Source organism: Henckelia pumila, chromosome 1, assembly GCF_033568475.1.
Source record: "Henckelia pumila isolate YLH828 chromosome 1, ASM3356847v2, whole genome shotgun sequence".
NCBI lineage: Eukaryota > Viridiplantae > Streptophyta > Magnoliopsida > Lamiales > Gesneriaceae > Henckelia > Henckelia pumila.
Genome location: NC_133120.1, coordinates 17,150,404 through 17,160,808, shown reverse-complemented (window position 1 = coordinate 17,160,808; position 10,405 = coordinate 17,150,404).

Genomic DNA, 10,405 nt, shown 5'->3' with positions numbered 1-10,405 from the left:
TACTTAAGATCTGATTTCGAGGACGAAATATCTTAAGTGGGGGAGAATGTAGTAGCCCGTACCCTAATTGAGTAATTAAAGGAATTAATCATAATTACTTGGGTAGAGTTCGGAAGCTCCGAAGGTGAGATCGAAAGCTCCGATCAGGATCGGAAGCTCCGATCAATATTACGTCAGGCATGACGTGTGGTTGGATCGGAAGCTCCGATCAGGACCGGAAGCTCCGATCACCCCTATCCGGAGTCAACAAGTGATATTTTGACACGTGGTAGATCAGGATCTTCGGAAGCTCCGATGGCAGGATCGGACGTTCCGATCAGGGTTCGGACGTTCAGATCAAGGATCGGAAGCTCCGATCATTGTCTATAAATAGAAGGCCGAGGCTTCACTTTCATTTTCCAATTCCGAGTTCTCCTTTCCTTTCTAGTCCTTTTGGAGCTATTCTAGTCTTCTTAGGCTTGGTCCGGAGGTCGGCGAGGCGTTCGGTAGTCGTAGCGGAGTTGTGCCCAAGTTCTGGAGGCATCGACATCAAAGGGCTAACGACGGACGAAGGTATAGTTTTTGCTTCCTATAAATATTTAGGAGTATGCAATAGCTTAGTTAAGGTTTTTAGAGCACTTTAATGATAGTAGTATCATTTGGCAGTGTAGAGCAGACTATAGGCGTGGACCTAGAGTTGGTAGAACTTGCACTGTTTTGAGGTACGAAAGTACTGTTCGAGATATCCTGACTGAGTATGCATGTATTATGTGACTGCATGATTTATATGCCATGATATTATGCTGCATTCATTTGCATCTTGCTGTATCTCTTTTGAGATGTCTGTTAGTAGGGTTGTACCCTATCCTGTTAGTGGATGGACTTACATCGATTTGGGTCCGGTGTATCCACGGTTATCTTGGTATGGGAGCCACCTCCTGAAGCGACGGCACAGCGTGCTACATACCAGGGCCCGGTCTGTCTCTGTTATCTGATCCTTGACCATGAGTCTATAGGGAGTTCACTTTGCATGCATGTATACTCATACTCTCGCACTGAGCGTTTTATGCTCATGTCTCGTACTCTGTATTTTCTGGACACCCTTATCCATGGGGCAGGTTTGCGTTTGGACAAGGAGGGTGGATCCAGGAGGGGCTAGTCAGTGGTTGGCCAGCTGGAGCTTCGCTTAGGTTTTATTACTGTTGTTTTGGGTTTATACAGCTATTCGATTTGGTTGTATATTATTGGATTAATTACAGATGCCTTTACTTGGGATTGCATAACATTTATGGTTTCCGCAGTTTTATTCTGATATCTATTTAATTAAGTTAATTGTGTGCATAAGTTCTGTTTAGTAGGTGATCTAGGTAAGGGTCACTACACTTACCCGGATCACCTACTAACAGAACTTAGGAATGCAATTAACTTAATTTATCAGATATCAGAATAAAACTGCGGAAACCATAAACATTATACAATCCCAAATAAAGGAATCTGTAATTTATCCAAATAATATACAACCAAATCGAATAGCTGTATCAACCTCAAAACAACAGAAATAAAAACCTAGACGAAGCTCCAGCCGGTCAACCACTGACTAGCCCCTCTTGGATCCACCCGCCTCGTCCAAACGCAAACCTGCCCCATTGAATAGGGTCCAGAAACACAGAGTACGAGACGTGAGCATAAAACGCTCAGTACGAGAGTATGAGTATACATGCATGCAAAGTGAACTCCCTATAAACTCGAGGTCAAGGATCAGATAACAGAGACAGACCGGGCCCTGGTATGTAGCACGCTGTGCCGTCGCTTCAGGAGGTGACTCCCATACCATAATACAAGTGGATATGCCGGACCCAAATCGATGGAACTCCAACCACTAACAGGATAGGGAAAAACCCTACTAACAGACATCTCGAAGGAGATAGCTCAGTATGCAAATGAATGCAGCATAAATCAATGACATATAAACTATGCAGTCACATAATACATGCATACTCAGTCAGGATATCTCGAACAGTACTTCCGTACCTCAAATCAGTGCAAGCTCTACCAACTCTAGGTCCACGCCTATAGTCTGCTCTACACTGCCAAATGATACTACTATCATTAAAGTGCTCTAAAAGCCTTAACTAAGCTATTGATACTCTTAAATATTTATAGGAAGCAAAAACTATACCTTCGTCCGTCGTTAGCCCTTTGATGTCGATGCCTCCAGAAATTGGGCACAACTTTGCTACGACTTTCGAACGCCTCGCTGACCACCGGGTCAAGCCTAGGAAGGCTAGAACAACTCGAATAGACTAGAAAGGAGAGGGAAATACTCGGAATTGGCAATTGAAAATGAAGCCTCGGCCCTCTATTTATAGACAACGATCGGAGCTTCCGATCCTCGATCGGAACATCCGAACCTCGATCGGAACGTCCGATCCTGACATCGGAGCTTCCGAAAATCCTGATCTGCCACGTGTCAAAATATCACTTGTTGACTCCGGATAGGGGTGATCGGAGCTTCCGATCCTGCATCGGAGCTTCCGATCCTGTTCGGAACATCCGAACTCACCTTCGGAGCTTCCGAACTCTATCCAACTAATTATGATTAATTCCTTAATTACTGATTTTGGGTTACGGGCTACTACATTCTCCCCCACTTAAGATATTTCGTCCTCGAAATCAGATCTTAAGTACCAAATGCAATACAGAAATCAGAAACATTCTTTATTCAAATCAAACGTTTACAGAGTTTGCAACTGAATACAACTTAAGAATGAAATCAAAACAACTCAAGATGTTCTTCACGCATCCTGTCCTCAAGATCCCAAGTAGCTTCCTCAGTGCCTCGGCGCTGCCACTGAACTAAAACCAAAGGAATGACTTTGTTCCGCAAAACCTTATCCGTATAATCCAGGATACGAATAGGTTTCTCAACATAAGTCAAATCCTTGCTCACTGAACCTCAGACCGCTGCAGAATATGAGATTCATCTGCCACATACCGTCGCAATAGAGATACGTGAAACACGTCGTGAATACTGGATAGGTGCGGTGGCAAAGCTAATCGATAAGCCAAATCGCCAATGCTCTCCAAGATCTCAAACGGACCGATAAACCTGGGAGACAACTTGCCCTTAAGGACAAATCTGAGAATCTTGCGGAAAGGTGACACTCTAAAAAACACTTTCTCCCCGACATCGAACTGCAAAGGCCTACGCTTGATATTAGCATAGCTGGCCTGACGATCCTGTGCAGTCTTAATCCGTTTCTTGATCTGATCGACAATGTCTACCGCCTGCTGGATAAGCTCCGGTCCCTCAGCCTGTCTCTCCCCCATTTCTTCCCAGAAGAGTGGAGTACGACAACGTCGCCCGTACAACGCCTCAAAAGGTGCCATCCCAATACTAGTATGATAGCTGTTGTTGTACGCGAACTCGATCAATGGCAAATGATCCTGCCCGGCTGAACCAAAATCCATGACGCACGCTCTAAGCATATCCTCCAAAGTATGGATAGTGCGCTCCGACTGACCATCAGTCTCCGGATGATAGGCAGTACTCAAACTGAGAGTAGTACCCATCGCACGCTGAACACTCCCCCAGAATCTAGAAGTGAACCTGGGATCCCAATCGCTGATAATGCTCACAGGCACTCCATGAAGTCGAACAATCTCCTGAATGTACAACCGAGCCATACGATCCACATTGTACTCTCGACTATAGGCAATGAAATGCGGTGACTTGGTGAGTCGGTCCACCACAACCCAAATAGCATCACAGTTCCTCGGAGATAACGACAAATGGGTCACAAAGTCCATTGTGATAAACTCCCATTTCCATTCAGGAATAGGCAGACTGTGAAGCATTCCTCCGTTCTGCAAAATTAAACAAACATCTCCAATGGCTGTAGCTTCAACTCTGGAACCATTCCCGAGCCTCAGCTGGGTCTCACCCATTCTAAGCCTGCGACTTCTTGTCATCACCTGCAAATCATTGCAAATGTGAGATCCACATCCGGTATCCAATACCCAAGAAGTAGTATTAAGTGAAATGTTTATTTCAATATAGAACATACCCTTTGCAGTTCCCAACTGCTCTAGATATTCCTTGCAGTTGCGCTTCCAATGACCGGGCTTCTTGCAGTAATGGCAAACATCCTTGGATTTTCCATTGTTTGAAGCCTTTGTCTTGTGCTTCTTCTCGGGCTCGACTTTCTTGGGTGGGGCAGAACGTTTCTTGCCCTTCATACTTGGCCCCTTCTTAGCAGAAGATGAGGAGCCCACCAAGAAAGCTGGCTTATCCTTCTTAAGTGTGGATTCATATGTCACAAGCATATTGACCATCTCTTCAAGGGTGGCCTCTATCTTGTTCATATTAAAATTTACCACAAATCCGTCAAACGAAGAAGGAAGAGACAGAAGCAGTAAATCCACGTTGAGTTCATGCTCCAACACCAAATCAAGGGTCGCTAACTTTTGTATGAGCCAAATCACTCGTACCCCATGATCACGGACCGAAGTCCCTTCACGCATGCGACACGTCATTAGCTCCTTAACAGTAGCGAACCTTTCAGCCCTCGATTGAGCCCCAAAAAGTTCCTTGAGTTGAGCGTGAATGTCAGCAGCATTCACGGTGTCCTCAAATCGCCTCTGGAGTTCATCAGACATCGAGGCTTGCATATAGCATTTGGTCTTGATGTCATGGTCCCACCATGCATCAAGTTTGGCCAATTCCTCCGGACTTACGTCAGCTGGTGCTTCCTTCGGAGGTGATTTCTCTAACACGTAGAGCATCTTCTCCGAAGTCAAGACAATCTTCAACTTCCGGAACCATTCCGTATAGTTTGCGCCAGTTAACTTGTTTTGTTCGAGGATCGAGAATAAAGGATTACGCGAATTCATCGTATGAAATACTGAAAAGAAAAACATACATATATCAATGATTGTTTAAGCAATTTACTAAGACATAAAATAGGCGAAATTTAATTTTATGAATCTCACTCCCACTATTTTAACAATTTCACTACCCTCTAGTGAAAGCGGGAAACTTTTTCCTTAGTGAGAACATGGAGTCCAATTGACAAACTTATGGTCCCGAATAATATCAGCCAACCATAATTCTCAAAAGGTAGAGCCCAATTGCTTCCAAAGCAACCCCCATGTTTTTACCTCATGTCCAATAAGGGCCCAATAATATGACGCCGTTTAAAGTGACATGTCAAGATGACCCATCAATATTAAGTTGTGATGGACGGTCGCCATGTGGATCCCCCAATAATATGAGCCGATCCCATGGGAGTTCCACCCAACTTACAACATGTGTCGATCCAATGTACAGCTTTCCGACGGACGGGCCCCCCCAATAATATGAGCCGGACCGTATCCGCGGGTAGCATCACATACATTGACCGTTGATGGAAGGTAGGAACATTTAAAAAAATTTAAATTTCCTTTATTTATCTTGATATCAATTTTAAATCACATTTAAAATGAGGGATTTTTAATTATGAAAATTTGTCTCATCATTTTTCAATTTATTGTATGCTTGCCGGATTCATACAATTATGTCTAAAACATGCATACAATCATAATATCATATATTATATATAGGATGATCGATTCCATTTCTAATTGACTCGTGGTTGCCAATCACGAGTCTTAGTCCAATCCTAGGTAATATGCAGTATGCAATGCAATCCTATTACATTAGCTTCCAATTTACATTTCTTCGTCTTTATTGTCTGCTGGGCCCACCATCTTCAAATCTTGATCTCCCACTAAATCTAATGTATTTACAATAAATAGCAATGACAAGTAGGGGATACATTTTAGGGGTAGGAACGGGCCATAAACCAGGCCCACTTTTATTACATATGACATTCATATTGGGCCATAAACCAGGCCCATTAATAAAACCAACAACAATAAAACAAATGTAAATTCCTAACATACACCTACAAAATTGGTCATGGCAATCGATCATCCTTATCCAATAACATTTAATTCAAAATTAATTTATTGGATATCATGCATATGGGAATTTAAATTTAAACAGGATAAAATCATATTTTATATATAAAATCATATTTTACATATAAAATCATATTTTACCTTTTATTAAATAAAATCATATTTTATCTACAGAATCTAATTTTATAGATAAAATCATATTTTACTTAATATATACATAAGATCAAATCTTATCATCAATTGTACCAAAAATAATTGATTTCAAAATTCAATTTAAGGATAAAATATTAAAATTTTCCAAAAATTCAAATTTATCCAAAAATCAATTTTAAAATTTTCGGACTCGAACAATTCGATCCGATGCCTCGTGAACCAATCAAAAACAATTTTTGACCGGACCAAAAATAAAATTTTAACACATTAAAATTAATTTAAATAAAAAATAATAATTTTTCCCGCGGGCCGCCCGGGACACTCCCGGGCCGGCCCGCACCCGTGGGCGCGGGCCGGGGCAGCCCGGCTGCCCCTTTAGGGCAGCGACAATCGCTGCCCTGGCGGCGCCTGGCGCCGCCCCTGGGCAGCGCCGAGCGCTGCCCTGCGTAGCGCTCTGCGCTGGGCAGCGCTGTGCGCCCCCTTTGGGCGGCGCTGTGCGCCGCCTGGGGCAGCGACCGTCGCTGCCCCACCGGGCAGCGATCCAATCGCTGCCCGGGTTTTGCCCGGAAAAAATTTTTTTTTTATTTAAAATATTTATTTTGTTTTTAAAAAGCAAGACTCAAAAATTTTTGTACAATCGATTAATTTAATCGTTTGATCTGAGCAACCTGGCTCTGATACCACTGTCCGAAAACGCGGCTCTCAGATCAATCACGATTGATACCCGGTGCAGCGGAAGTTTAAAATTTTTATTATGGAACAATTCCACAGTGTGGGTATCAACCGTTTAACGATTAAATTATTTGTGTGTGTAAAATGAAATAACTATTATTAAATTTTACCTTCAATCTCGAAGCGAGATTATTGGACACCACACAGATTTCTCTGCGCTTCTTGTATCTCCCTGGAACTGATGAACAAGCTTTCCTTCAATCAGGTCCACGAATAGAGGTTTAATCCCTCTGATAGATTGCACTAGAAAATCTATCAGAAGTTTTCTACGAAGAGAATAAACGAATTTGATTCGCTATTCTAGAATGCAATTCAAAATCACAGACCGGAATTTCTCACGCAGAGAAGGGAGGGGGGCGGCCGAATTGAGAGGGGAGGCTAGGGTTTTTTTTTTTTTTTTTCGAAAAATCCTGTCTCAATTATGACCAGTTGTGTGTAATTTCTGTACTGCAATAACTTATTTATAATGCAGGCCACTAACACCTTAGGGCCCATTAGTCATAAGTTGAGGTCCGACAAGCAAAGCCCGCATGTTCAGAAATTAATATAAAATTCATCGTGACTCCGATTGATAAACCGATTTTACCAATATGCACAGAAACCATTTCTGCACATTTTAAAGTCAAGATAAAATTTTCTGAATCCGAATTCAGTGGTTTCCAAAAATATACATCCCTATGTCATTTTAGGAAATCCTACTCCCTTACTCTTATTTAAGAAGTCCAACTTCTTTATTCATTAAATTTAACTCTTTAAATTTAACTATCTCAACGGGGATTAAAACTCCATTACACTGTGTGACCCTCAATGGTTCAGGGATACAGCTAGCCGTGGGCTCACAACTCCTTGTGACTCGGAACAACGATTTCCGACTTGCCCAACGAATCATGGTAAAGCGCCTAGCAACATCGCCCCATGATTCCCTAGGTATCACTGATAGTGCCTACAAGAACTAGTAGATTTTGGTTAGCGTACAGTACGGTCCCTTCATCCATATATCCCGATCGAATCAACAACCATTGGTATATCGAGAGTCGCTCAAGATTCGATAACTATGCAATACATCTTGAAGATCAAATTAGTGACATCGCATGTGCTACTAAGAAACCATTTCTTAAATCACATCAAGTACTCTGGCCAGATATTCGTCACACTAATATCTCCTCAGATCGCATAGGATATCCACACTCGCAAGTATGTGGTGAATCCTTGACAACAATGCATCGACTCCTATATGTGTTGTAACTGTACCCAATCCCGACACCTGATGACCCCCATAGAGTCGGTAAACGAGTCAAAGCACAGTACTAGCATATAGAGTCTCCATGATGTTTCAAGTAGTAAGGACTAATGGTGTACAACCAAAACCGCGGACTTTATCCACTCGATAAGTGATAACCACTTGGAAAGTTCGGATAGGGTAGTTCGATTATTCATCCTATGAATATCCATTTGCATGCTTCGAACATCTCCATGTTCCCTACCAATGAAACGTGGTACTCCGCATCGCAAATGCTAGTCTCAAACTCGAGCGATCCTTATCCTTATTATCGGACGGCTCAATCGACTAGGAACAGTTTAGAATATACAGTGACTATAAGATGTATTTCATGATAGACATCCCCATGTTCTACCACATCTTACATACACTATAGTATATTCAAGGTCTTTATCAAAACAACAATAGTATATCACAATATAACAATATGAAGAAAGATAAAGTCATTGCCATTAATAAAAGTGTAAATTATATTAAACAAAAGATCGTTTGTACAAAGAGTCATCAAAGCCCATAGCCACAAGTTGGCTCACTGGGCACCCACTCTTTCACTCCAAACAACAGGGATCTTCTTCTCTTCTTGTACAACTCTTGAAAAGTGCATTCAAGAATTCACCAAAAAGCTGTCGTTGTACAAAGTCTCCACAAGAATCCGGAGTTCTGCCAACTAGTGCTAAGTCGAGCACTTCAACTCATGGCATAGCGTCAAAAGTTAAACTCGTCTGCTCTGGCTGTTCGTCGTTCTGAGGATATCAATTGAACTCAGATGAACTGGAATAACAAAACCTCTTCGGAGACTAATCCAGAAGAAAAGGTATAACAAAAATCTCTGTCTGAAATGACCAATCCGGCAGTCAAAACAATCTGACAAAATTCTGACAGAATATCCATCATCTGATCATGTCTGAGAACCAATCCGTAGGGAATACAACAACAGAACAATAATCGTCAATCATACACGGATAGCAACTCACTCAAACAAATCACAGAAATCTTGTAACGTATTCCTCGAACGTAATCTCTATCCCATTCTGATTTGGCTCAAAAGAAAAATTTCTGATAGGCCTCCTATCTGTTTCAAACTCTAATCAGAAGTGTAACAATCATCCATCAAAGAAAATACCGATAGTAGATAAAATAAGAACAGATCTTTCGGCTCAGAGCATCAGCTGCTGCATATAATTCCTCGGAAAATATTCGCAGTCAGAATCTCAAATTATCTAATCCTCTTCTCTGTCTCCAAATCAGTTCCGTCTGCGAAAATAAATACTCCAACTCCTAAGATTATAACATATCACGAAAATTTCCTCATAAGACAATAGATAACAGATCTTCTAATCAATAAGATCGTTGCGAGCTCAAAGTCCAGATTCAGACATTGAGTCTCGAGCGTCTTCAGATGTCTCGATGGCTAGAATAGAGCGGAATTCCTCTGAATAAGAATACATCCAAAATCTCGATAAGAAGAAAACCAAGTACTGAAAGATCATCAGTAACAGAAAGGAGTAAGAAGTCCTAAAGCGCTGATCAATCTCTTCTGCAATCAATAAGAACTGGTATCATAAGATGAAGTCCAAACAAAAGAACATACTCTGCGAAGTAATCAGCTTCACCAACGATAAGAATTCCTCGAAGAATCAGGGATAGAATTCATAAATCTTCCAATCTCAGATAAGGACGTCGATCTAGACCATAAAAATCGAGGAAGACAATTTGATTCAAACAGAATTCAGACATCGACGAATAGCATAAAACTGATCGGTACAAAAAGCTACTTCACGTTGCTCAAAATCTCGGAAAGATCAGTACAATTCTTATTCCAAATAGATAAGAAATCCTCGATAAGAATTCCTAGCTCAACTAATGCTTCTCAGTACCAGTCCAATATTCAATACCTCTTTCTTTCAAACTCCCAGTTGTTGATGTCTGATCTCATGTCGTTGCTGAATCTAACCTCATGACTCAGAGGCAATCCAGAAATCTCATCTAGAATACGTCAAAAAACTCTCCAACCACTGGTTTATCAACCAATTCGGGCTAGATTAGAACATCAACTACAAACAAAGAGAATTCCTCCGCACAATTCTGTAATAAACAGTTCATCTAAAGAATAATATCAAAGAAATCCTTGAATCAAAAATTCTTATCAGACGAACAATTCAACGGATAATAAAATCCAAATCCGAAAGCCTAAGTATTATACGGCCTAGTTCAATCTTATTCCAATCAAAATCCAGAGTTGAGACTAAAGAACCCAAAAGCTCAACAAAAAGGGAATTCATCATCTAGATTCCTCAAAAG